At 35.7% G+C, this 27,303-nt stretch overlaps 1 long non-coding RNA gene across 1 annotated transcript; it reads left to right on the forward strand.

The window, feature by feature from the left end:
* Positions 1-10,525: 10,525 nt before the first annotated feature.
* On the forward strand, positions 10,526-11,619 carry LOC149555484 (uncharacterized). The gene is made up of 3 exons (XR_016365316.1): positions 10,526-10,746; positions 10,840-10,920; positions 11,021-11,619. It is a non-coding gene; the product is annotated as an uncharacterized LOC149555484 (long non-coding RNA).
* The last annotated feature ends 15,684 nt before the right edge of the window (positions 11,620-27,303 follow it).

A 27,303-nucleotide genomic window follows, 5' to 3' on the forward strand; every position in this document is an offset into this window, starting at 1 on the left:
CAGAATCTTCAATCCTAAACTAATTGCTTAAATAACAAGACGGAAAGGGGCAACTACTTTGAGCTTCCTTATTGCAGATGAAATTTTTGTTGCACCAAGCCAGGTATACTTCTCCCTCTCTCTTTTCTGCTCCACAATCAGAACGCACTGAAGCACATTGAAAATTTCATAGATTCTTTTTCTCCTTGTCCCTGCATTAACGTGTTACAGCAAGATCTCAGAAAATATATGTTTGATGGCATAGAAATACAAGACTTACGCCTTGTTTTCTCGCTCACCTACAAGAGCCGCAAGTGTTCGTAAAGAGATGACGGAACCCATTTTGGATGCACAAATCTCAAACAACCTGCAAAATTTTCTGCACCATTAAATCCCGTCAATTAAACTAATAGGATTAAGAGCATTGAAATTTTGGATTACCTTTCACACAGTTCATTGAGAGAATGGTTGTCTTCGTTCGAGTTCTTTTCTGGTTCATGCTGCTTCACTGATAATTCCTGCATATTTGAATTCCAAGATGCAGTCGAAATTTTTATAGTATTCCCATTTCTTAAATATTCCGACGATATAAAGATTCCTGTATTTTTGAATTCCAAGGTATAATTGAAACTTTCGAGCATTTCCATTTCTGAAGAATTCCGTCTAATAATTGAAAAAATCATTGCTGCTCGATAGAATCTACAGGGCATTCATAAAATTTCCCTAAAACAATCAATAAATTCTTTGATGCAAGTTCGTTTGTTTTAATAATTTATAGAATATTAGACATGATCATTTGGGAAAATTTGACAAAAAAAATTCTTTTCGGATACATGCTGCTTCACTGAAAGTTCCTGCAGATTTGAACCCCAAGACGAAACGTTTCTAGCATTTCAAATTTTAAAACATTCCATCAATTAGCTGAAAATTCCAGCACATTTATTCCTAGATACAATCGAAACGTTTCTAGCATTTCCATTTCTGAAAGATTTTATCAACTGATAAATACAAGATCAGTACTGCTCGATGGAATCTATAGGACATTCATAAAATCTGCCTAAGACTATCAACAATTTCTTTTCTTGTTCATCCTCCTTGACTGAAAATTGCTGCATATTTGAATTCCAAGATAAAATCGAAACATTTCTAACATTTCTATTTATGGGTTTTTATACAATTGAAACGTTATTAGCTTTTCAGTTTGTGCGTACCAACTCGTTACCTGGGTTTTCTTTTCTGATAAGCCATCAACAACAATGGCGGATTCATTGCCAGTTTGATCCCCGTCCACAAGTTGGGAATACAATTCAGTATCTGCATTGCAGCAATGAAATCAAAATAAAGTTTTCTTTGTACTTTACATCTTAGTTTGAGATAAAAAGCTCCAATATCTTTCATAGAAATTACCTTTCATTATTGGGTCTGATCGGCTGCTCAGTATATCTTGTTTCCAACCGTCTAAAGTACAAACACACACAAAAACTAATCAGAACACTGCAATCCCAGGTGTCTAAAAAATACAACAATCAATCTAAATTAAACCCATGAATTCAGCACTTCTACCTTGCAGATTGAAGTGAATCTTCAAAGAAGCAGCTCCACGAGGAGCGTCATTATTAGAACAAACCCTTACGCTGCTGGATACAGTTGTGCCCAACAATTCATACCGATCATTGTAAGCAGCCAAAAGAAACCTGAATTTAGGTATCTGGGCAGGGTCATCACAGACATGGGTGCTGGCCTCATCTATAGAAATATAGAGATGCCTTGGTTCCTTCCATGAATCCTGCTCTGTTCCTTCACCTCGTCTAGGCATTTTACCAAATCTTTGCAGCCCACGTATAACAGGACCCCGACAACCCCTCTTGCAATTGGACCGCATTACGGGCATCCAATAATACTTCGATTCAGCATCATTCATTTGCAAATGGGGATTGGCGTGGACGAGATAAATGTAAAGATTCATCCTCATGTTGTTCAAGAATCTCACATTGAATTTGAGGCAACTCTCTCTCAAGACATCTTCCACATCGGACCCAACGCAGGTTTCAATTGCTTCAGAAATCTTCATTGCAACTGGATTTTGTCCACTCACACTGAGGTCATAAAACAACAGCTCCACTTGATTGTATGAGCATTTCTTCTTTCCCAACTTATAAGCCCTTGAAAACAAAAAATAAATAAATCAGCATCTGCAGTCGAATTCAAAATCTAAACCTTAAAAATAGACGAAATTCATTCTACCTTAGCTCCTTTTCCTCGGAAACTGCGATTGCAGTGGTTGTTGGCAGCATACAGAGAAGATCAGATCCGCTTAGAAAAGACTTCCCTATGACCGATTTCTCCATACAAACTACACCGTTTGTAGACATATTTGATCTTTACGAGCTTGAGGCAGGTGGCAATCAGAAGATGAAGTTGCAGAAACCTGTTTTAAACGCATTCAGAGAAACGCAGATATCTGCTCTGCATGAAAACACCTGTTAAATATTCATTACTTAACGTATGGTGGTAGTTTAAAACATATATTTCAACGGTCACTAGGAGGCGGCCCAAAGGAAGATCGTTGGAGAAATTAGCTTTTTGTCGCTTAGGGCCTTAAAAAAATCGTTGCCAATTTTTAAAACCGTTTTAACAATATCACCATTATTGCACCATTCCTTGTTGAACAAGAAAAGAGCTCGCCATGGATTCAATGCCTACAACTTGTCCATGTCGATTTTGGTCGAATTCTTTGTTCTACAATCTCTAGTCACCTCGCTACAATTTAATGGCACCCGTGATTTTCTCCAAAAGTTAGAGGATTTGGGGATTCTTTTCTTTATAGTGGTACAAAACTTTCTTCAAAGTTCTTAAATATAATTATTTAGGATGAAGTTAGATATATAAGTTAAATTTTTAGAGGCGTGTGTGTTTAGGTTGGATTTGATTTCATATATATATATATAGGGGAGAGGATCCAATATTTGAACACTCTAATTTTGCACTTATCGAAATCTTGCATAAAAATTTCAAATCGCTCTTAGTTTTTTTACAGTAGGTTATTTGGCAAGTCATCTACTTATAACTAAGTTTTCAAGTCCATGTCACCCGTTATGATGCCACATCAGCATGCTTTTTGCCAAGTTGTCTAAAACAGCCCAAAAAAAAACTAAAACCAATGGTTGTGCATAAAGGGTACCCATAGTTGAACACTTGAAGTGACATCACATCATTGGTTAATTTTTATTACTGATGGTACATTTTATTCAATTTTGGGTAGTTAGCATCACAAGTTTTCGTACAATGTTGTCAAAAAATTTGGACATTAAGTCAATAAGTATAGGTATTAGGTATTAAGTGAACAAATTATGTATGTATGTATGTATGTATGTATGTATGTATATGTATGTATGTATATATATGTATATATACATATGTGTATGTATATGTATAGATGTATATGTCTATATACATATACATATATGTATGTATATACATACATATATATATACATACATATATGTATATGTATATATACATATACATCTATACATATACATACACATATGTATATATACATATATCTATGTATATCTATACATATATGTATATCTATACATATATGTATATATATACATATATGTATATCTAAAAATTTCAAATCGCTCCTAGTTTTTTACAATAGGTTATTTGGCGAGTCATCTACTTATAACTAAGGTTTTAAGTCCACGTCACCCATTATGATGCCACATCAACATGCTTTTTGCCAAGTTGTCTAAAACAACTTAAAAAAAAGTGAGACCAATGGTTGTGCATAAAGGGTACTATAGTTGAACAACTGATGTGACATCACATCATTGGTTAATTTTTATTACTCAGGGTACATTTTATTCAATTTTGGGCTGTTAGCATCACAAGTATTGGCACAATGTTGTCAAATTTTTTTAACATTAAGTTAATAAGTATAGGTATTAAGTGAACAACTTATATATATATATATATATATATATATGTATGTATGAAGCAAGAAATTAAAGAACCTATTATTATGTTTTGTGACAACACAAGTGTAATCAACATATCCAAGAATCCAGTGATGCATTCAAAAACCAAGCATATTGCTATAAAGTATCACTTTGTTAGAGAATTGGTGCAAGAAAAGGAAATCAGATTGGAATATGTCCATACAAAGGAACAAATTGTTGACATATTCACAAAGCCTTTACCTAAGGATACATTCTTGTATCTAAGAGGTAAGCTAGGGGTCATTCCCCTATTTGAAGCTCACTAAAATATAGTTTTAGTTTTGCATCAACATGAACAGAATTGAAGATCTATCAATTGATGCAACAAAGTAATGAAGAAATTGCATATGAATTAGTACATCAGGTACAATGCTATTCATTTAATTTATGTTGTCTTTGGCATGTGTTGTCAAAGAGGGAGAGTATACTGTCATATCTTTCCGAAATTTGCAAGAAAATGAGAGCTTGTGTAAGAGGGAGAGATTATTATGAAAGAGGGAGATTTCTGTAAAGTAAAGACCTATTTAGACCCATTTTCAAATTTCATTCTGCGATGACATGTTGTGTTGCCATCAATGCCAAAGAGGGAGATTGTTGGATACAATTGTTCAATTGTGTGTTGTCTTTGATGTTACACAAATGTCATATTAGTCATTAGACAGAGTCTATCGAGCTTAGTTGGTCAGCAAGGCAAAAGATAGAGTCTACCGAGCTCAGTTGGTCAGCAAGGCAAAAGATAGAGTCTACCGAGCTTAGATGGTCAGCAAGGAAAAAGAAAAATGTTACCGAGTTTAGAAGGTTAGCAAAGAAGGTTTACAGTGTCTACCGAGCATTCTCAGGCTTTACCTTGCATAGATAGTTGCTAAAAAGCTTTCAAGGTTTAGTAAAAGAAATTCAGTTTGTTACCGAGCTCACTTGATCATCAAGAGAAAATAATGCAGGAAGTAGTTGCTACCAAGCTTTCAAGGTTTAGCAAAAGAAATTCAATTGTTACTGAGCTCACTCGGTCATCAAGAGAAAATAGTGCAAGAAATAGTTCTAACCGAGCTTTCATGGACAGTGAAGGAAATCTAGTTCTTATCGAGTTAACTCGGTAGCCAAAGGATTTTGCAGTTTTTGTAGTGTTAACCGAGTTAAGACGGTTACTCAGGAAATTATTTCTAGAAGTAGTATTTACCGAGTAGGGTCAGCCAGTGAAGGAATCCATTATTTTCTGAAATAAAGTTTATTTGTTTAATGTAATATTTGTACCCGATTGATATATGGTTTATTGGTAAATGTAACTTGTGAATGAGCTGACTTGATAATTTGAATGGTATATACAAGAGGTCAAGTTGTGAATTCTAAGTGTGTGATAGATTTGAATGAGAAAGGACTAAGAGAAAATTTTGAAGTATGATCAGAGTTCATTGAGGAGAAGCAAAGCTATATTTGATCGTGAAGGATCTAATAGTGCTGAATGGAGATATGTTATCAACAAATTTAGTTGCATCTTATTCAGGTCAATTCATTGTTACTTTCTAACCATTGTAGTAGTGATTTCAAATCTCTTAATAGAGTTAGTTTAACAACCATTTTGTAAATCCTCTAACAAGGTGACAGTTTAGTTGAATTGTTCTAAAGACCTCTAGTGAGACCACTTCTAACAGGGTGATTAAATCCTCTAACGGGGTCACACCTAATAGTGTGTATTGTAACCCTGAATAGGGTTGCTTCCTAACAAGACTCACTTCAGAAGAGTGAAAAATTGGTAGCTAGTTACTGATTTTTTTCCCATATTGGGTTTCCACGTAAAATTTGGTGTCTCTTGTGTTCATTTTATTTAACTTTTGCATGCATATTAATAATTATGAATGCTAGATGATCAGTGACTAGTTAATCTATTGAGTTACAACAATCTTTTAGTGATCAGCAGTAAATAGGTATTTAAGACATCTAAGAGGTCTGTGGATTTGTTTTTGTGGTAACTGATTCATCCCCCCCGCCCCCCCCCTCAGTTACTCCATCTATAATTCCAACACCTTGAGCTCACGGACAACCGTAAAGCCATATTATAACAATGATTGTTCTAAGTGGGACCTATTAAGTTGTCAGATGGGCCCTAGTGCAAGAAAATCAAATGGTGAAATGTCACAAATATCAGATGGGCCCAACTCATGTGGCAGTCAACTTAAGTTCTTAATTTTGCATGTGCTTAAAATCAACAGTGATGTTAGTTTCTATTTTTCTAAGATTCAATCTAGGTTGTTGATAAATGAAAGGTGAAATTTTATCATTATGCCTTTACGGTTGCAGGGTGAGCATATGAACAAAGATTTGTTTCATCCCTTTCTCTATAGTTACGAGTTAAGCTTGAACATATAAGCGTAAAGGAATAGATGAAGGAATGAAGATAATGCTTTATGCTTCTACGAGAAAGGAGAAACGTAAGAGTGGGATGCCATCTGTAAAAGCTTTATGATGTTATGAGGTTAAGGTAACTCATGCAAGTGTAAAGGAGAAATAAAGAGAAGGTAAGAGGCATTACGATGCCATGGGTAAAGCCTTAAATGTATGACCAGAAGATGAGTGTATAAAGAGTTACGATGTCATGGGTAATGAAGTGAGCAGAGCAATGTAAAGAAGCTTTTTAAGGTTTCTATTGATACGTGTGCATGTGGGCGTAAAGGGTAAAGAGAAGGTTATAACAAAGGCTTTACACTCATACAATCAAGGTCTAAAGTGCAAGATTGAAAGTATCAGTTGAGAAGGCTTGAGACTCTATGGTGTAAAGGGTTGCATAGGGGCATAAAGGAAATTTCAATGGAGTGTTTAAGAAGCCCTAACACTTCTATGCTTGGGATGTTTTGAAGCCTCACCAGGAGAATGTAAGGGCTTGCCAAGGGTGTTTCCAGGATTACGAAGATTACAGATCTTGATTTAGCGTAAGAGCAAAAGACCAAAATTTTAAAAAAAGGCTAGTGAAGTGTCATGCTAGTTTAGAAAAGGAAAAATTCACCATGGCCAAGTAAAATAAAACATTGAAAAGGACATCCAGATTGAATTTCATGGTTGATATTCCTTGCTATCAGCCTACGAGGTTGGTATTAAATGCTCATGCATGTAGAATTAATTAAAAAGCTGGCAGACTATATGATTAAAACATAAATATTTGATTGAATGTTCAAAATATTACCATTCTAAAGAATTTGTGTTCGTGCTTTGAAAATTTCTTTGAGTATCCATACCATTGAGATTACTGTGCAAAGAATTCAAAGTATAATTTGCATAGAAGATGGTTGACAAGGAGGTCAAAGAGGTTCTTGAAGAAGAGGTATAGGTTGAAGACAAAGGTGACGATGTTGTAGAAGTCACAATAGAAGGGAAAAGGAAGAAGGGAAATGTGAAAACTGAGAAAAAGTCAAGGGTTAGGAAGCCCAATAAGCATGCATAGGATTGGCTAAAACTTCTTCTAGGGTCATCAAATGTCATTTCAGCAAATGACTATATCTTCAAAGACCCTTAGTTCTTGGTTAGGGATGCACAATGCCCTAGAATTGATGGCTTCAATTTGTTTCTATATTTCTATCAGAACATAATTGAAAACATACTAGTTTGTAACCCATGGAATAGAAACATGGCCAAGCTAATATTCCCAAAAGTGTTTGTTGATGTGGACCTGCTGAAGGCATAGATAAATTCTTACAATCCAATCACTAGGACATTTCAAAGGCATAATGGGAGTTTTTTGTGCACACTAGATAGAACTTCTTTCATAGAAGCTTTTGGATTAGAAGGGTAAATGGATGTGCCTATTGATATTGAAGACTTGTAGAGGAAATTTGGGAGCAATAAGACCTATTTTGTGAACAATGTCATGCTGCCCCACATCCCTTATAATGTGAAAAAGGCAGGGATGATTCTAAAGAAGGTGGGGGATTTTTTTTTCCCTTGAGCAGATTCAAGAATTATTTCAAAAATAGAGTATATGGGCTAAATAAAGTGTTGGGAAGTGATGGTGCAGAAGATTGTATATATCTATGGTTTCTTGTTCCTGATGGCTTGTGATATGCAAGACCCCTTCCACCATAAAGAGTACGACTATGTGGCCTTTATCATGGACAACATGCACAATCAGCTTGTCAGTGCAATGAAGGGAGAAATGAAAGATTTCAAGTTCCACCATTACTCACTATTGATGCACCTTATCCTGTATTATAACATTGGTTACATCAGCGAGGATTTCATTGATCAGACTTTAGATGAATTTGGCCAGTTACCTGTGCAACTTTTGACTCACATTTGGGATAAAAATTTCCATTATTCAAATGCACTTGTATTCTTTAACTTGTTTAGCTTTGGGGTATGTGTAGGATCATGGTGTTGCAAAAAGTGGCGATGTGAAAAAATAGAGTTTGAAGACATCCAAAAGCACTTCAAAATCTGCTTTGACTTTTTTCCACCTATCCAGATACCAAACCTGGAAGTTAAGGCCAAGCCTTATCGGATATCCGATCACATATTGGATATTCGATAATCACATTCCCATAATTATAATTATTATAATATAATATAATAATAATATTATTATATTATAATCGTATAACATTATACTATAATAATAATATAATATTATAATATATAGTAAAGTAATATAATATATATAAAATATAATATAATAATAAAAAAGTAATATATTATAATATAATATATAATAAAAAGTATAATATATTATAAATTATAATAATATAATATAATACATTATAATAATATAATATAATAATAATATTATTATATAATATAACAGTAATAATATATTATAATAATATAAAAATATATTATATTATAATAATATAATATAATATTTTATATTATAATATATAGTTATGTAATATAATATATATAAAATATTAAAATAAATAAATAAATAAAATAAAATATAATAATAAAAAAGTAATATATTATAATATAATATAATAATAATATATTACTATATATTATAATATGAAATATTATATTATATTATTATAATTAAAAATAAAAATAAAATAAAATATAATATATTATATATAAAATATCATATAATAATAAAAATGTAAGATATTATATGTTATAATTAATATATAATATATCGAATATCCGATATTTGTGCACAACATAAAACAAAAAATAGACTTGCGGGCCCATTATTACATTATTTGGGGCCAGTTTTTTGCTAGGGCGATCAGATATACGATTGAATATCGAATATTAGATATTAAGGTATGTTTTTTTTTCCCCAACTCATTTAAAACCTAAATTCAATAGATTTTAGCATGATTTTGTTTGTTTTAGTTGAATCTAGGGTTTTTTTGAAAAAAATGGTTAAAATTAAGGTTTTAAAAAAAATATATAATACGTTTTGCAATTCAATAGGAATGGCTGATAAGAATGATGACACTGAGGTAGGGAATAATATTCCTCGTAACCCCCTACCAAACGATCTAGTACCCCCACAAAACTGTCCACCAAATGATCCTCTACCCCCTCAAAACCCTCCTCAAATCAAGGATTTGATAAATGAAAATCTCACCGAGTTGAGAGGTTTGCATAGAAAATATAATAATGTACCCGCATTGGCTCCTATGTTATCCACGTTAAACAGCATAGTGGATAACATTGAAACCCTTACGAACCAACAAAATGTTGCTCTTCATTGGCATGATGAAATGCACGAGATGTTTAATGATGGTTTGGACTATGATGAGGTTGCAGCCCTCAACATAACCAAAGACGATTTGGCTAGCCTTTTTGTGAACCTAAAAATGGGTTTACCCGTCGACCTAAGAAAATTCAAACTATCCATTAAATGGTGCACAAATGACACCATACATGCAAACTTTTGGGATTGTTGGTGGATGGTCTTTGATATCCCTCCACATGGCAATTTAGACATACCATTTTATTTTCTTAGAAAATTATATGTAGAATTTGTGTTGAAACTTAAAGTGAACTATTGGAGCATGAAGCCCAACATGGGCTTAAGACTAGGAGCTCCTCAGGATAGACCCTCTTCCCAGTGGAAGAAAGCTGGCACTTTTGTCCCCCCCACTGATATCTCCCCTCCTCCTTGAATGCAACATCCATATATTATGATACAGGCTAGCTCTCAGACCATCAGAGCCATTCATAGGCTGAGTACCCTAATGATATCTCAGGCTAGGTCAACCCTGCCTCCTTGTGTTGATGATGCTAGTGCCAGTTCATCATCAGCTAGCTCATCACACATTTGTGTGCCTCACATTTGCATTATGTGCAAGAATATTTGCCTGGGTCCCATAGGTGATCTTCCTGAGTATCATTTTATATTAGATGACTATACACCAAACAAACGCGCAAAGGATACATACCCTAATGCAAGAGAGGAGGGGAATGTAGAGGCATGGACTCCTTTGGTGTTAGTACATGTATACTTTTTTTTTAATGACATATGCGATTTAAAGTTAATTTTTATAGTAGAGTAATTTTAATTTTTAAGCCATATTGACTTTTATATGTATGTGATCTTTATTCATGTTTAGTTGATGACTGAGGAGGAGCTCAGACAGATTGATGATGCCACACTCTCAGCCATTTCATTTGGCCTTGAGACATCTATGGTACATTATGTTGTCTTCACATTTTTTTTCTATTTGATATTGTATCATATATGGTTGCTAAACTTTCTTTTATCTTGCAGGTACCACCTATCCCGGGGGGACAAAGTGCAGGGGGTGAGCCAGCACGCATTGACAAAGGAAAGGTAATTAAGTGCTTTCTATTTGATTAAATATCAATGCATTCTTGTAACATTTTTGTGGTAATCCCATTTAATTACATTATTTATTGTATATAGGGCATGGCTACTGGCGATGAGCATGTACAGATTCCGCGTCGTAGACCATCAGGGATTTCCATTCGCACGAAGAGCCCCATTGTATGTATAAGTATCATTTATTTTTTATTATCCTTATCTTCATAAATAAATTCAAAACTAATTTCCATGATACTAACAACTACTATTTTGTATCTCATAGGAGACTCGTAGTGCACATGAGGTTCGAGGGGAGAGTTATGTAGATTTGATGATGCAACCACTCTCTCCTAAGGAGGATCCTACAATAGTAAGTTGTAGTTTGAATTCATGATTAAATATGTTATAAATTTAGCATGCTATGAATTATAATGTTATAGTTTAAATTGTAGACTCATCTGACAAATGTATTTGAACATATACAACCCACAATCAGAGAGGTAGAAGTATTGCCGAGGGCATATGAGAGGACTCCTGACTGACACAGGAGGTTGACAAGAGACGTATTTATTATGAAATTTTGATAGTATAAATCTTCATTACAAAAAAAGATCATTATGCATTTGAGTAATTCAATGTTAGATACAAAGAATCATATAAATTTAGTAGTCTAACTTTGGGTTTTCCATTTTTGTTTATGTAGGATGCACTTGATCCACCTAGTGTAGCGAAGAGTTTGCATTTTGATCATCCACCAACAACCTAGGATAGTATAGTTGTCGTAGGATGCATCATGAGACATTTTGAGATGGCATATGCCACATTGTATACAGAAACATTGATATTATACACATTCTGATGGCATGATTAGCCACATTTTGTATATGGATCTATGTATTTTGATATATATTTGAGTACTTTGTCTATAGATATGCTGGTCTAATTGATGAACAAATGACAAATACATACAAGAAGACATCCATTTAGTTTTTCAATCATCAATTTTAAATTCTGCTTTTAACATATTCATTATTAATAAATAGTATATTACATTCCAAATTTTTATTATTGATTCATATTATATGAGTAGTGGTTTGTATAGATTTATGACTTATAAGAATGTATGGTCTATTTAGCACTTATTGCATTCTAGCAATGCTGATATAGATGACAAAACTTCTTTAAAATCTCCATCCTTGCACTACTCTAACTCAAAACCTATTTAACCATAAAATTTTCAAGATCAAAATCAGTCAGTTCACTAGCCCATTTAAAAATTAATATCATATGAATTCAATATTTATTCTCAATGTCCCTAGCACTGGAAAAGTCTTATTTTGAGTAGTTGAGCTAACCAAATGCTTTTAAAATATATTTGGTCTTTTAAACATAAACTGTAATAACATAAAAAAGATGTGTGACTTATACAGAAAATAATAGGAATAGAAGACATATAAGTAATTTTTGTAACATTAAATACTAACACATGATGCTAGATTCTCGAAGAAGCACCTCCGCCTTCTTACTTATTGTTTGCTACTTAACCCTTTTCTAAGCATACTTACATGCTGACTTTCTATCACACCCACATTTGATAACTAAGCATTTGTTAAATGAGGAAAAGGCAGTTGTTATCACAAACTGTAAAAAAGGTATACAATTTTTGAGGGATATCAAATTTTTTTGCTCAGGCAAGGTTTTAAATTCACCTCCTATTTCACACACAATTGTCTTTTTATTACAAATATTATGGTGCTTGCAGACTTGGAGTAGAATACTAATAAAGTTAACATGCGATGTTATTTGTTTTTGTCGCAATGGTAGTTTGGTCTAAGAATTTTTAAGAAGGTTGCAGTGCAGAGATCATGTTTGATAGTTGACCAGGATCCTTATAAATTTTGCAAAGAGGACATTGAGATTATCTGGTGCAAGACAATAGATTTCTCAGTATTCTATAGCATTGGATAATCAAATGCATTTTGTCTGAAACTTCCTGATGGTATTGAGCTTACTAAAATCATTGAAAGCTTGCCTCTACATAGAACAACTTATTCTAGACAATGGAAATTCATTTTCTCCCTTTCCATGTATGGTTCCCAGTGTTAATGTTCCAGAGGGTGTTAATCTACCTTATAAGATATTGTTTTAAATCAACTCTCTTATTCATCGTGGGATACTCAGTGGCCCAACACTGAATTGTCACTTTTTTGATTTGCTAAATAATGAGAAGAAATCAACTTTGCACATATGTCTGGCCCTAATAGAACTGCATAAATTGAAGTCAACATGTTTCAACCTAGAAACATGGCTTCAAAATCAAGTAAAGAAGTTGCAAACTAGTCAAAATCAGTTGAAGCCTCTGACAATTTTTGGACATAATGACACATTGAAATTCCATCAGGCCCTAGTTACTCTGACCAGGGTCTACATTTTGGGCCTCGACTTGAATATTTCAAGTTGAGTGACAAGGCATTTTTCAAAGTATGTTGATGATTTCCTCAAAGTCTCTTTTGTGGAGGAGGATGTTAATAAGCTTCATTCAATTGCTTTGACTGCAAAAACTGAATATGGTTTTCATGGAAGACCAAAAAGATCACAAGTATATGATAGAATATTTTCAATTTTGAAGGAAGGCATTACAATAGGCAACAAAAGATTTGAATTCCTTGGCTTCTCGACCAGTCAGTTGAGGAAAAATTCAGTCTGGATGTTTGCTTCAAATGAAAAAGTTATTGCTGAGTCCATCAGAAAATGGATGGGAGATTTTCACTGTACAAATGATTCAGCCATACATGCCATGAAAATGGGGCAACCATTTAACTCTTCAAGGTAAACATTAAATTTTCAAGATCATGAAGTTTCCCTTATTCCTGAGAGTTACATTTGTATAGATGGTATCAATTACTATTATTTAGATGGAATCAGGAAGATTTCTTTACGTCTAGCAAAGAAGATAGCTCATATTTATCGATTGAGTATGCCTCCTCCTTCAATTTTACAGATCGCTGTGCCGAATCCAAATAGAATGTGATATCTCAAAAATGAGATAGGTTATTTTAGGCCTTAGCATCACCATCTTGTAGCATTTAATAGTTCATTGATAGCCCTCACAAGCTCTGAGTTATGACCCTCGAAAGATCGACCTTGAAATGGTCTTAGAGAACCTTAGGGACTCCTCAGTATGGGGTGGCTGAGGATGATGGATGGTCTCCATGGCCAGAAAAAGGGTGTCACTAGGGTTCACTTGCCCACCCAAAGCTAATGGCACTGATGATTTGATGCCAAGATCAGCAGTTTCAAAGTTGCGCTGTGGTGCACCTATGAACTGAGGCACACTGTGAGTTTTGGCATTGAGCGAGATCATTGTGCTGAATCCAAACGAAATGAGATCTCTCAAAAATGAGATAGTTTATTTTAGGTCTTAGCATCATCGTCTTGTAGCATTCGAAAATGATTCAATAGTCCTCACGAGCTCCAAGTTATGACCCTCAAAAGATCGACCTTGAAATGCACTTAGAGCACCTTGGAGACTCCTCGGTACGGGGTGGCTGCAGATGATGGATGGTCTCTATGGTTGGAACAAGGGTGTGACTAGGGTTCACCCACCCACCTAGAGCTAATGGCATTGATGATTCGATGCCAAGATCAACAATTTCAAAGTTACGCTGTGGTGCACCTATGAACTGAGGCACACTACGAGTTTTGGCATTGAGCAAGATCGTTGTGCTAAATCCAAAAAAAAGTGATATCTCAACAATGAGATAGGTTATTTTAGATCTCAGCATCACCATCCTGTAGAATTTGACAGTTCATCAATAGCCCTCACAAGCTCCAAGTTATGACCCTCGGAAGATCAACCTCAAAATGCACTTAGAGAACCTTAGGGACTCCTTGGTATGGGGTGGCTGTAGACGATGGATGGTTTCCATGGATGAAACAAGGGTTTCACTAAGGTTCACCCACCCACTCAGAGCTAATGACACTAACGATTTGATGCCAAGATCAACGATTTTAAAGTTACATTGCGGTGCACCTATAAACTGAGGCACATTGCAAGTTTTGCAATTGAGCGAGATCACTGTGCCGAATCCAAACAGAATGTGATCTCTCAAAAATGAGATTTTTCATTTTAGGCCTCAACATCACCATCCTATAGCATTTGACAGTTCATTGAAAGCCCTCACGAGCTCCGAGTTATGACCCTCGAAAGATCGACCTCAAAACACACTTAGAGAACCTTGGGGACTCCTCAGTACGGGGTGGCCACAGATGATGGATGGTCTCCGTGGACAGAACAAGGGTGTCACTAGGGTTCACCCAACCACTCGAAGCTAATGGAATTGACAATTTGATGCCAAGATCAGCAGTTTCAAAGTTGCGCTATTGTGCACCTATGAACTGAGGCACACTACAAGTTTTGGCATTGAGCGAGGTCATTGTGCCGAATCCAAATGGAATGTGATCTCTCAAAAATGAGATAGTTTATTTTAGGTCTCAGCATCACTGTCTTATAGCATTTGATAGTTCATCAATAGTCCTCATGAGATCCAAGTTATGACCCTCAAAAGATCGACCTCGAAATGCACTTAGAGCACCTTGGAGACTCCTCGGTACAGGGTGGCTGTGGATGATGGATGGTCTCCGTGGCTGGAACAAGGGTGTGACTAGGGTTCACCCACCCACTCGAAGCTAATGGTGCTAACGATTCGATGCCAAGATCAGCAGTTTCAAAGTTACACTATGGTGCACCTATGAACTGAGGCACAGTGCGAGTTTTGGCATCGACACTGCGAGTTTCGGCATCGAACGAGATCGTTGTGCTGAATCCAAATAGAATGTGATCTTTTTAAAATGAGATAGGTTATTTTAGGCCTCAACATCACCATCCTATAGCATTTAACAGTTCATCAATAGCCCTCCTGAGCTTCAAGTTATGACCCTCGAAAGATTGACCTCAAAACGCACTTAGAGAACCTTGGGGACTCCTCGGTACAGGGTGGCCGCGAACGATGGATGGTCTCTGTGGCAAGAATAAGGGTGTCACTAGGGTTCACTTGCCGACCTGGAGCTAATGGCACTGATGATTCTAATAGCTCTAGCCATTAGGAGTTAGATTTTGAAAAATTGTCAAGAAAATTGCAAAAGTTGCTAAGCAACTTTTTGCAATTTTTGCAATTTTTGTGCTAAGACAAGTTTTATTGCAAATTTGATTGCAAATGGACTCTACAAACTCCTAGGGACCCTAATAATGTTCTAAAAATCTAGACTTACCTAAAAAACATGGAATTTACCAAAAATCCACTTTATTGGACCAATTGATGACCAAGGCTTATAGTTGCACCATGGGGTCTTGTGTCCATTACAAATGTGGATGGTCATAGGGAGATCATTAGATCTATCCCTAGAAATTATTACATCAAGAAAAGAAAAATGATTAGGTGATTTGCACTAGTGTTCCCTATATTTTATTAATGTTATTGGACTAAGAACTAGTTTTGCTCTTAGTTGGAAGGGTGGGCCTAAGGGTTCAACACTAATGTGTGATGTTGAACCACCTTGATAATGACTAGTTCATTTGGGGAGGCTTGAGACTGCATGCAAAGAAATTCTTATCAATTTTACTCTTGTTTCAAGGGGTGTGCCTAAGAGCTCAACATATTAGAATGACGTTAAATCACCATATTAATGAATAGCTCATTTGGAGATGGTAGCTAACCAAAGCTTAGAAGATTATTTTTATAGTATTGTAAACTTTTTTTGTGAGAACCTTGCTACTAAAAATTTAGAGTATATGCAATTTTTCCAATAATTTTAAGCATGGTAACCAATGGAGGAAGAGTTGGTATGGTTGTAATAATGCATGGTAACCATGATGAACCAACAAAAAGGAGAAACACTATGAACCATGATGTACTTGAACATAAAGATGATTATGGAAAGGATCAAATGCAACATGTTGCTTCAGTCCCAAATGTTGACAATATACAAGGGATGCAGAGGATAGGGTGATGGACCAGAGTAACAACCTAAAATGAGCAAATTTGTAACAATGTGCCAAGTGACCCTTCCAGGTCCTGATGGTCAAATCCCACAAATGGTCAACTCTAGGAGGTTTTAAAGTTTCAATGAGTTTGTTTTGACATATTCACCATGTTCCAACACTTACCCTTGAGTTTCAATACTTTTCAAGCCAAAATGCACAACATGCCAAAATGTTGTTTATGCAACTTTACAATTATGTAATAGTAGAAAGACAAATAGGTGGATAACTTTTATTTTTTCCAAAAGAATCTTTGAATAAATGGATATTTTTGATACCCTTTATCCTTTCACAAAACATATATAAGACTTAGATACCCTTCCTTTGGAAAATATCAATGAATTTTCACACTTCTCCTATTTTTTAACAATGTAGAAAAGATGCATTTACAGAGCAACCACTAGAAGGACTTAAGATTTGGACTCCAAACTTTGCATAGGATCCTAAAATGACTTCAATTAGAAAAATCCACTCTCAATTTCATTCTATGGGTTCCCTAACCCCAAAAGCCCCAATTCACTTTCTCAAAACCATTGTTCCTAGGGCATCACAAATCTCACACGTGCCAAGCCTTCTTGGACTAATTAAAAATTTAGACATCTATTTTTTATCACCATAAACATGAATCAACTCACAAAAACTGCCCTCTTTAAGGAAAATCTCTTCCTATAGGACTGTCCCCTCACTTTCAACCCTTGTTTTCACCCTTTTATGTTTGGTGGCCACCGATTATTCTAGTTAGTTGATCATTTTAGGGTTAGAAGACATTATACATGTTAGGACAATGGAATTAAATGAAGAATTAGGTAAGCATTTCATGGAATGACCATGATTAGATGAAAAATTGTCAAAATGCTTATGAAAAGGACTGCTATAGCCAACAATCAGTAAGTTAGATGAATAACCCTTCAAAAATGAAATCAAAACTTGGTCCTAAACTTCCATACAGATCTTAGAAGATGCCTCAATGCATTAGAATATCATAAAGAACTCAAAAACTCCAAAGAACCTTTAAATTAATATTAAAATCCAAGCTTTTTTATTCAAAATTGTGAATCAGTCCATACATACTGCCCTTACAGTCCATACATATTGCCCTTACAGTCTGTACAAACACTATTTATAAGTTTTAGGGGATGGTTAATAACCCCCTCAACCACCTCCAATTGGTTTCACTTTTTATTCCTTCATAAAATTTAAACTATGGAGTTTCCCTCCAAAATGCTCATGTAGTAGTTACATTCAAAATTTGAATTTTCTAAAGCAATAAGCTAAATTTTAAGTGACTTATTGAATGTTTCAACTTATGAAATGACTTGAGATTATTATGAGACCTTATTTCTACCTATCTAATGACTTACTTACCCTATGCAAACCTAGACATTACTAAAATTCAAATCTCATGGTCCTTTACAACTTTTCAATATGAAAGTCTTTCAAAACATTATACAATATTATGACTCTTTATGCTTTCAAATGCCATGATTGGTTGCAAAATGGAAGAAATCAAGTATTCTAATTGTTCATCCATACTTTCTAGATTTTTCTTAGTTTATAAGTTTGATAAAAATAGTTTTAATAATCATAATGTCAGCTTTAAGTCAAATAAGGAAAAATCCAAAGTTGTAATAAGATATCTACAAGCAATTATCTTTCGTATAGTTATAAATGCTCTTAAAATTGTCCTTATAGCCTTGTATCACATGCAAATATGATTTGCAAGAACTTGTTCAATATCTTCCTCTTATAATTTCTTACAAAGAACCTACCAAAATTCAAATTAGAATGTGCAACTAATTTAACCTATGACCCCCTTCGACCCATTATATGACGAAATATGTCCCTAGGAGTCCTAAGACCCCTAGGGACATATTAAAATCATTCTAATGGGTTGACGGGGGTCATAGGTTGACCTATGACCCCCTTCAACCCATTACATGACAACATATGTACCTAGGGGTCCTAGGACCCCTAGGGACATATTAGAATCGTTCTTATGGGTCAAAGGGGGTCATAGGTTGACCTATGACCCCTTTCAACCCATTATATGATGACATATGTCCCTAGGGTCCTAGGGCCCCTAGAGACGTATTAGAATCATTATTATAGGTCAAAGGGGGTCATAGGTCGACCTATAACTCCCTTCGATCCGTTACATGATGATATATGTCCCTAGGGGTCCTAGGACCCCTAGGGACATATTAGAATTATTCTTATGGGTCAAAGGGGGTCATAGGTTGACCTATGATCCCCTTTGACCCATTACATGATGGTATATGTCCCTAGGGGTCTTAGGACCCCTAGGGACATATTAGAATCATTCTTATGGGTCAGAGGGGGTCATGACGACATATGTTCATAGGGGTCTTAGAACCCCTAAGGACATATTAGAATCATTCTTATGGGTCGAAGGGGGTCATAGGTTGACCTATGGCCCCCTTCAACCCATTACATGACAACATATGTCCCTAAGGGTCCTAGGACCCCTAGGGACATATTAGAATCATTCTTATGGGTCTAAGGGGGTCATAGGTTGACCTATGACCCCCTTTGACCTATTACATGATGACATATGTCTCTAGAGATCCTAAGACCCCTAGGAACATATTAGAATCATTTTTATAGGTCAAAAGGGGTCATAGGGTCACCTATGACCTCCTTTAACCCATTACATGATAACGTTTGTCCCTAGGGGTCCTAAGGCCCCTAGGGACATATTAGAATCGTTCTTATGGGTTGAAGGGGTCATAGGTTGACCTATGACCCCCTTTGACCCATTACATGATGACATATGTCCCTAGGGGTCCTAGGGTCCCTAGTGACATATTAGAATCATTCTTATGGGTCAAAGGGGGTCATAGGTTGACCTATGACCCCCTTCGACACATTACATGATGACATATGTCCCTAGGGGTCCTAGGACCCCTAGGGACATATTATAATCATTTTTATAGGTCAAAGGGGGTCATAGGTTGACCTATGACCCCATTCGACCCATTACATGATGAAATATGTCCTTAGGGGTCCTAAGACCCCTAGGGACATATTAGAATCATTCTTATGGGTCGAAGGGGGTCATAGGTTGACCTATGATCCCCTTCGACCCATTACATGATGACATATGTCCCTAGGGGTCCTAAGGCCCCTAGGGACATATTAGAATCGTTCTTATGGGTCAAAGGGGGTCATAGGTTGACCTATGACCCCCATCGACCCATTACATGATGACATATGTCCTTAGGGGTATTAGGGCCCCTAGCAACATATTAGAATAATTCTTATGGGTCAAAGGGGGTCATAGGTTGACCTATGACCCCCTTCAACCCATTACATAATGACATATGTCCCTAGGGGTCCTAAGACCCCTAGGAACATATTGGAATTGTTCTTATGGGTTGAAGGGGGTCATAGGTTGACCTATGACCCCATTCGACCCATTACATGATGACATATGTCCCTAGGGGTCCTAGGACCCCTAGGGACATATTAGAGTCATTCTTATGGATCGAAGGGGGTCATAGGTTGACCTATGACCCCCTTTGACCCATTACATGATGACATATGTCCCTAGGGGTCCTAAGACCCCCAAGGACATATTAGAATCATTCTTATGGGTCGAAGGGGTTCATAGGTTGACCTAGGACTACCTTCGCCCCATTACATGACAACATATGTCCTTAGGGGTCCTAGGACCCCTACGGACATATTAGAATCACTCTTATGGGTCAAAGGGGGTGATAAGTTGACTTATGACCCCCTTTGACCCATTACATGACAACATATGTCCTTAGGGGTCCTAGGACCCCTAAAGACATATTAGAATCATTCTGATGGGTCAGAGGGGGTCATGGGGTGACCTATGACCCCCTTCGATCCATTACATGACGACACTTGTCCTTAGGCATCCTAAGGCCCTTAGGGACATATTAGAATCATTCTTATGGGTCGAAGGGGGTCATAGGTTGACCTATGATCCCTTTCGACCTATTACATGATGACGTATGTCCCTAGGGGTCCTAGGACCCCTAGGGACATATTAAAATCATTCTTATGGGTCAAAGGGGGTCATAGGTTGACCTATGACCCCCTTCAACCCATTACATGATGACATATGTCCTTAGGGGTCCTAGGGCCCTTAGAGACATATTATAATCATTCTTATGGGTCAAAAGGGGTCATAGGTTGACCTATGACCCCCTTCAACCCATTACATGATTACATATGTCCCTAGGGGTCCTAGGACCCCTAGGGACATATTAGAATCATTCATATGGGTCGAAGGGGGTCATAGGTTGACCTATGACCCCCTTCGACCCATTACATGATGACATATGTCCCCAGGGGTCCTAGGGCCCCTAGAGACATATTAGAATCATTCTTATGGGTCAAAGGGGGTCATAGGTTGACCTATGACCCCCCTCGACCCATTACATGATGACATATGTCCTTAGGGGTCTTAGGGGATATTATAATCATTTTTATGGGTCAAATTTTGACGCATTACATGATGGCATATGTCCTTAAGGGTCCTAGGGCTCCTAGGGACATATTAGAATCATTCTTATGGGTCGAAGGGGGTCATAGGTTCTTATGAGTCAAATTTTGACATATTACGTGATGACATATGTCCTTAGGGGTCCTAGGGCCCCTAGGGATATATTAGAATCATTCTTATGGGTCAAAGGGGGTCATAGGTTGACTCATAAGAATGATTCTAAAATGTCCATAAGAATGATTCTAAAGACATATTAGAATCATTCTTATGGGTCAAAGGGGGTCATAGGTTGACCTATGACCCCCTTCAACCCATAAGAATGATTCTAATATGTCCCTAGGCTCCCTAGGACTCTAGGGACTTATTAGAATCTTTCTTATGGGTCGAAGGGGGTTATAGAGTGACCTATTAGCCCCTTCAACCCATTACATGATGACATATGTCTCTAGGGGTCCTAAGACTCCTAGGGACATATTAGAATCGTTCTTATGGGTCAAAGGTGGTCATAGGGTGACCTATGACCCCCTTTGAGCCATTAGATGATGACATATGTCTAAGGATAACTTTAAGAAACCCCCCCTCCCAAAATTTATAAAATTGTGGCGAATCACATGTCATTTGGGTGAAAAAAAATTAATAGTGTCTAAAGTTATTGTTTTATTTTTATTTCCCTTTAAATTTGTCTCCCTCCAAATTAAAATTTTTAAAAAGCTTGCCTTTTGAAATTTCCCTCCAAAAATGGATGGAGCTCACTAAGCCATACCGGATATCCGATTTGAGATCGGATATCTGATTAGGCTTGGTATTTACCAAGCCTGCCTAGTCAACACAAAAAAGGTGTTTGAGGAGGGTTTTAGTGACACTCAGACTTCGGGTAGCCATTTGACAATGTTATTTTGATTGAAATTGAATGAAATGAAAAGGGTTTTTTAATATCACTCTTGAGATTCCATTGATATAATTACTATCAAATTCTAAGTTCTATAACTATTTATTAGTTGATTATCAATGAAGATTATTTTAAAGTGCTGATTGACATACTGACTGAAAAATAGCTATAACTTTCAAATGGTATAACATTTTTTAAATCTAAAAGTTGCATCACATTCTATGCTTTTCCTAGTATAAGAAAAAAAATATAAATAAAAATTGGTAAAATTTTCTATTAGTTAAGGTGGTTAGACATGGGAGTTTTTTTTTTTTGAAAAATTTTTGGTAGAAAATTCATATTTAATTATTTATTTGGAATAAAAATACCAAAAAATATGCATCACATCCGAGCATGAGTCTACTTTTTATATCTATAATTATATTAAAAAAATATTATCATTTGATTTTGATTAAGGTGGTCAGACATACACCTACTTTTTATTTTTGCCCTAAAATTTTTGTAGTATTGCATTAAAATCAAAACTTTTGACCAATCAACTATTTTTTTCTCTTGATAGGGCCTAATAGTTTAGAAACTGCATTCAATTTCCTACAGATTATTTTCTTACAACTTTTATATATAAAGTCCATAACCACTTTAAAATTATGTGTCAAGTTGACATAACCCCGATTTGCTGATTTTTCACTGCCACTTAAGGCCATAGTTTGGTGCACCATGATCCTACACATACCCTCTATTATTATGAGGCAATTGGATCACACTTTCTTTAGGGCACCCAATGTTTTGGAGACCTTGCTTAGGCCCTCATTTTTAGATGAAAAGACCAAATTAGATCATAACTAGGGGAGCATCTTTTTTCTAAAGGAGTGCACATTGATGAGAATATATGCATGCCCATAGCCTCCTCATATTCTACCTAAATATTTACCCTCCAGATTGGCCATTATTGAATTCTTTTGGCAGTTTTTATTGATGAACAAAGAAATAATCCCTCCTTTGCACAAGCCCACATTTGTTTGTAGAACATTTAAGGTAGGAGATTTTGAAATTGGAAAAAATGCATATGAAGAGTTGAGTGAGTACCTAGGCTAGTACAAATTTTCTAGTGGGCCTTACAGAATGTATGACCCTAACAACTATATTACCAATGAGGTCAAGGCCATTAGGGGATACATCCTACCTCCAAGCAAGCCAATCCCTTTGGAGGATTTGATTGCCAACATAGTCACAACAGCGGAGGCTAAGAAAATATGGTGAAATAAGGAAGGTAGAGGAAGCCATGAAAAGGACAAACCCTGATTTTAAAGGTTTTTAGACAAAAATTCCCTACGTTGGAAACCTAAGAAAGATGCTAGATAATTTCGAGCACATCATGTCATAGATGACACATGAGCCAGAGGGAGAGGAAGCCACTGTAAATAGAGAATCCCCTGAGCTAGATGTACAATTAGAGGTTGAGTTGGAGGAAGAACAACCATCAACTTCAACTTGGGTGCCAAAAGTAAATAAAAGGTAAAAGACAATGCACATCCTTGAGAGGGTGGTAAGCAGAGCCTTACAAGTAATTCCTATGAATGATGAGTATTTTGTTGATATTAGGCAAAATTATTTAACTCAAAGGGCTACAGAGGTAGGAAAAGCCTCTACTAATCTTCAAATTGTAGCATCAAGATTGGATGACAGGCTCATTCAATCTAAAAATTTCATGGAAGATGATAATTTCATCAAATCATTGGAGTTTAAAAGTTTTCTTTACAAAATAAAACAAAATGAGCTCACATTGAGCCTCATACCAAGAGAGGATTTAGAGAAGAACAAAGAGTTAGTTGAAAAACTATTAGCGTATGATCCTGAGAGTGAGACAATGACCCCTATAGAAGCCAGGGAGTTAGTACATAGGAGTGGTATGATTTTTATACCCAATTAGGATATTGAGAAAGCTTTTGTCCTTGATCAAATGAGAAGATAGGATAAAGGCATCAACATGAATTTATGGGTCCTTTACTAAGTTTCTATTGGTTATTTTATTTAATCAGCAAAAAGGATAATGCAAAAGGTTTTTTACACCAAATTTGTGTCACCATTTTCTGTCTCCATTTCATGAGTTTATTAATTTTGAGATCATTTGAATAATGTTCATTTGATTGAATGCATTCTGGAGGGGGTGTATATTGGTTATATTGTTGCTTTTAATTCAATGGATTATATAAATGCTTCAATAAATTAGTAGAATTCATGAGTTTATGAAGAGGATATCACATAAGAATGGAAATAGGTGATTATAGTTGATAGATTCAGTTACAAGTTAATTGAACAAGATCTCCTACCAACAAGTGACTCTTTGTTCCCAATGGATAAGGTACTAGTCATATAAATAAGAGATGATTGAGACTAAATTCTGCCTCTACATGTCAAAACAATTATAAATTCAAAGTCCTTTTCATTCTATTTTGTTCAAAGTTGTAATGTTGGTCACCACTCATTTACATTTAGTTTTATGAGTCTTAGGTAGCTGCTATTTCTAGGAATACTTGTAAACTCTAGGAGAATTATGATCAAATCTGCTTATAGGGGATGCATATAAATTTGAAAGCATTAAAGAAAGTGGTAAACTGTGTATGTGCCTAAGGGTAGAAGATGAGAATCAGAATGAAACTAAGATAATTTTCATACAATAGTTTGAATTAGAATCATCCCTAAGAATACCCACCTTGGTTTTGTAGAGCCTAAAGCATAGGAAACCATTCTTGGTTTTGTTGAAATTGGGTCCAAATGGTTTACTTATGTAATTGTTGACAAGAATTGGCTAATCTTTAGATTATAGGAGTGTTATCATTTTGCTATTGAGCATTTTAGTATTTAGTAGTTTCAAACACCAACAAAATGGTGACTCTATTGGGGACTAGCACCTTATGTGTCATAAACCAGTGTATCATTTGAGATCTATACTTCCCTTGGGTAGAGTCTAAGGTAGGTGTTTTCATGAGAATTTTTTTGTGGTCCTGAGGGTTATCTACATTTTGTTTGTGGAATTTAGTGAAAAAATTGTGATCTATTTAAAAGGTTTTCCCATTTAGATAGGGTGGGTGGAAAATCATAAGGTTTTAACCAGTTTTATTATTTAGAAATTTGTTGTCTCAAAATCATTGAAAATAAAAGGAACACACAGGAAAATTTGAGGAAAAACCTAGGAACAAATTACAAACTAATCTCCCTCCTAGGGGAAGACAGAATTGGGCTGTGAAAAGATCTTAGATGCATAGAGAAGACCATCCCCAAGAGCAAGTAATAAGGGGAGAGGATGTTCATTTTTTTTCCATGGAAAGGGAATCATCTTGTCAAAGTTCTAGATCCCATCTTGGACTATCTGGTGATGACATTTTTAGCACACCCAAACTGATATGCCAAGAAATTGTAGAGTTTCATAATACAACTAGTTTAGAAAAAATGAATAGCAATAATATTTTTCAATGAAGTACACATGCTTTCTTGTCTAACTATTCTCAAGGAGAAGTAGCACCAAAACATCTAGGTCCTGAGAGTTTCAATAATGAAAAAATTGCTAGCTCTGAGTTTACTATCCTAGATCTTGATGAGATTGAAGTCCCAAGAATGCAACTTGTTGAGCAAGAAGCCATAAATAAAAAATTTCAAAAGGAAAGGGAGGAAAATATTACTAAAGCCTTTGAAGAAAAGCAGACCTTACTTAGGAAAATTGCTACCCTAAAGAAGAAAAATGAAATAACAGCTAATGCATGGCAACCAGAGATTATAGGTCAAGTTGAACAGCTTAAGATGCAAGAAAAAAAGCTGTTGCAAGCTTAGAATATAAACCTAGAAGGTCCTATAATACAATAGATTAAGAACTATAGTGCTCTAGAAGCTAACAACAACAAATAAAAAGGTGTAGGGCAACCTATAGAAGCTAAAGATAAGGGGAAACAAAAGGAGATTGGTGTTAAGATTAATGAACCAACAAAAATAATTTAGATCCATGATTCTATGTCACTTTCAGATATTGAGTTGGAAAAGAAAAGGAAGGAGAAGGATGCTGTAGTAAAGAGACTAGAGATTGTAGAAAATGAAGCGGCCATAGCTGAGATAAACAACAAGATCAAATTCTTGGATAATGCTAGAAAGTAATCTGTAGTTATGCCTAAAGATGATGGTGCATCTAATGATGCAAATCAAAATACTACTAAAGTACCTATTCCTTTATTATCCTCATTTTCACATAGAGTAGATCTTAACAAGTCTGTTGGTGATGCTAGCACTAGACAAGATATTGATCATTAGCCTAAAATTAATTTACAAAGAAGACCTGTCCAGTTAAAAGGCTATAGGAAAATATGTTTTGATGGAATCCCTGGTTACCCTAACCCAATCCCACAAGAAATAAGGAAAAGGTTACCTAAATTTTCTTGGAACAATGCTATCACTTGTGAAGACCTTTTGAGGAGTTTTCTTGATATGATGAGTGATTATGAAGTTGACGCTGAAGATGTTATTATGAAATTATTTGTTCAATCATTAACTAAAGATGCTAGAGAATGGTTCAAGAGACTTCCTAAATTATCTATTGTTGATTGGAAGGATATTGAGTACTATTTCAAAGAGCAATATGGTGACAAGCAGAATCAAAGTTATATCCTAAGTGAATTTAGTAATATTAAGAGGTTACCTAACAAATCTGTCACTGAATTTAATAATAGGTTCCAAAAGAGAATGTATAAACTCATGCAAGTCATGTGAGTTGATGACAAGATCTATTTGATTACCTATTTGAATTCTTTTGATAAGGGTGTAGGTGGGAAGAAGCAAGAGCCTAGTAAGATAAGTCAAGTTCTAAATGCTATAAAGAATCTAAATATCCCTTAGGGAAAAAATGATAGGAATCCCACTAAAAATAGGGTCCCTTACCAGTCAAATTTCAATGGATAGAATAGGTTGCAAAATTTCCCTTATACTACCACTTGGAAGGATGGCCAGCCTAATGTTCCCCCCCCAAAGAATACTAACAACAAGGTCACCCCTGATTCCTTATCTAAAAACTCTGTAAATGTAGTAGATGACCCAGAATTTATTGCTGAACCTATATGGTGCTTTTTGTGTCAATTACCCCATACCCCTAAATCTTGT

This window comes from Cupressus sempervirens, chromosome 5 (genome assembly GCF_028749045.1).
Source record: "Cupressus sempervirens isolate cs-2001-9-10 chromosome 5, ASM2874904v1, whole genome shotgun sequence".
NCBI lineage: Eukaryota > Viridiplantae > Streptophyta > Pinopsida > Cupressales > Cupressaceae > Cupressus > Cupressus sempervirens.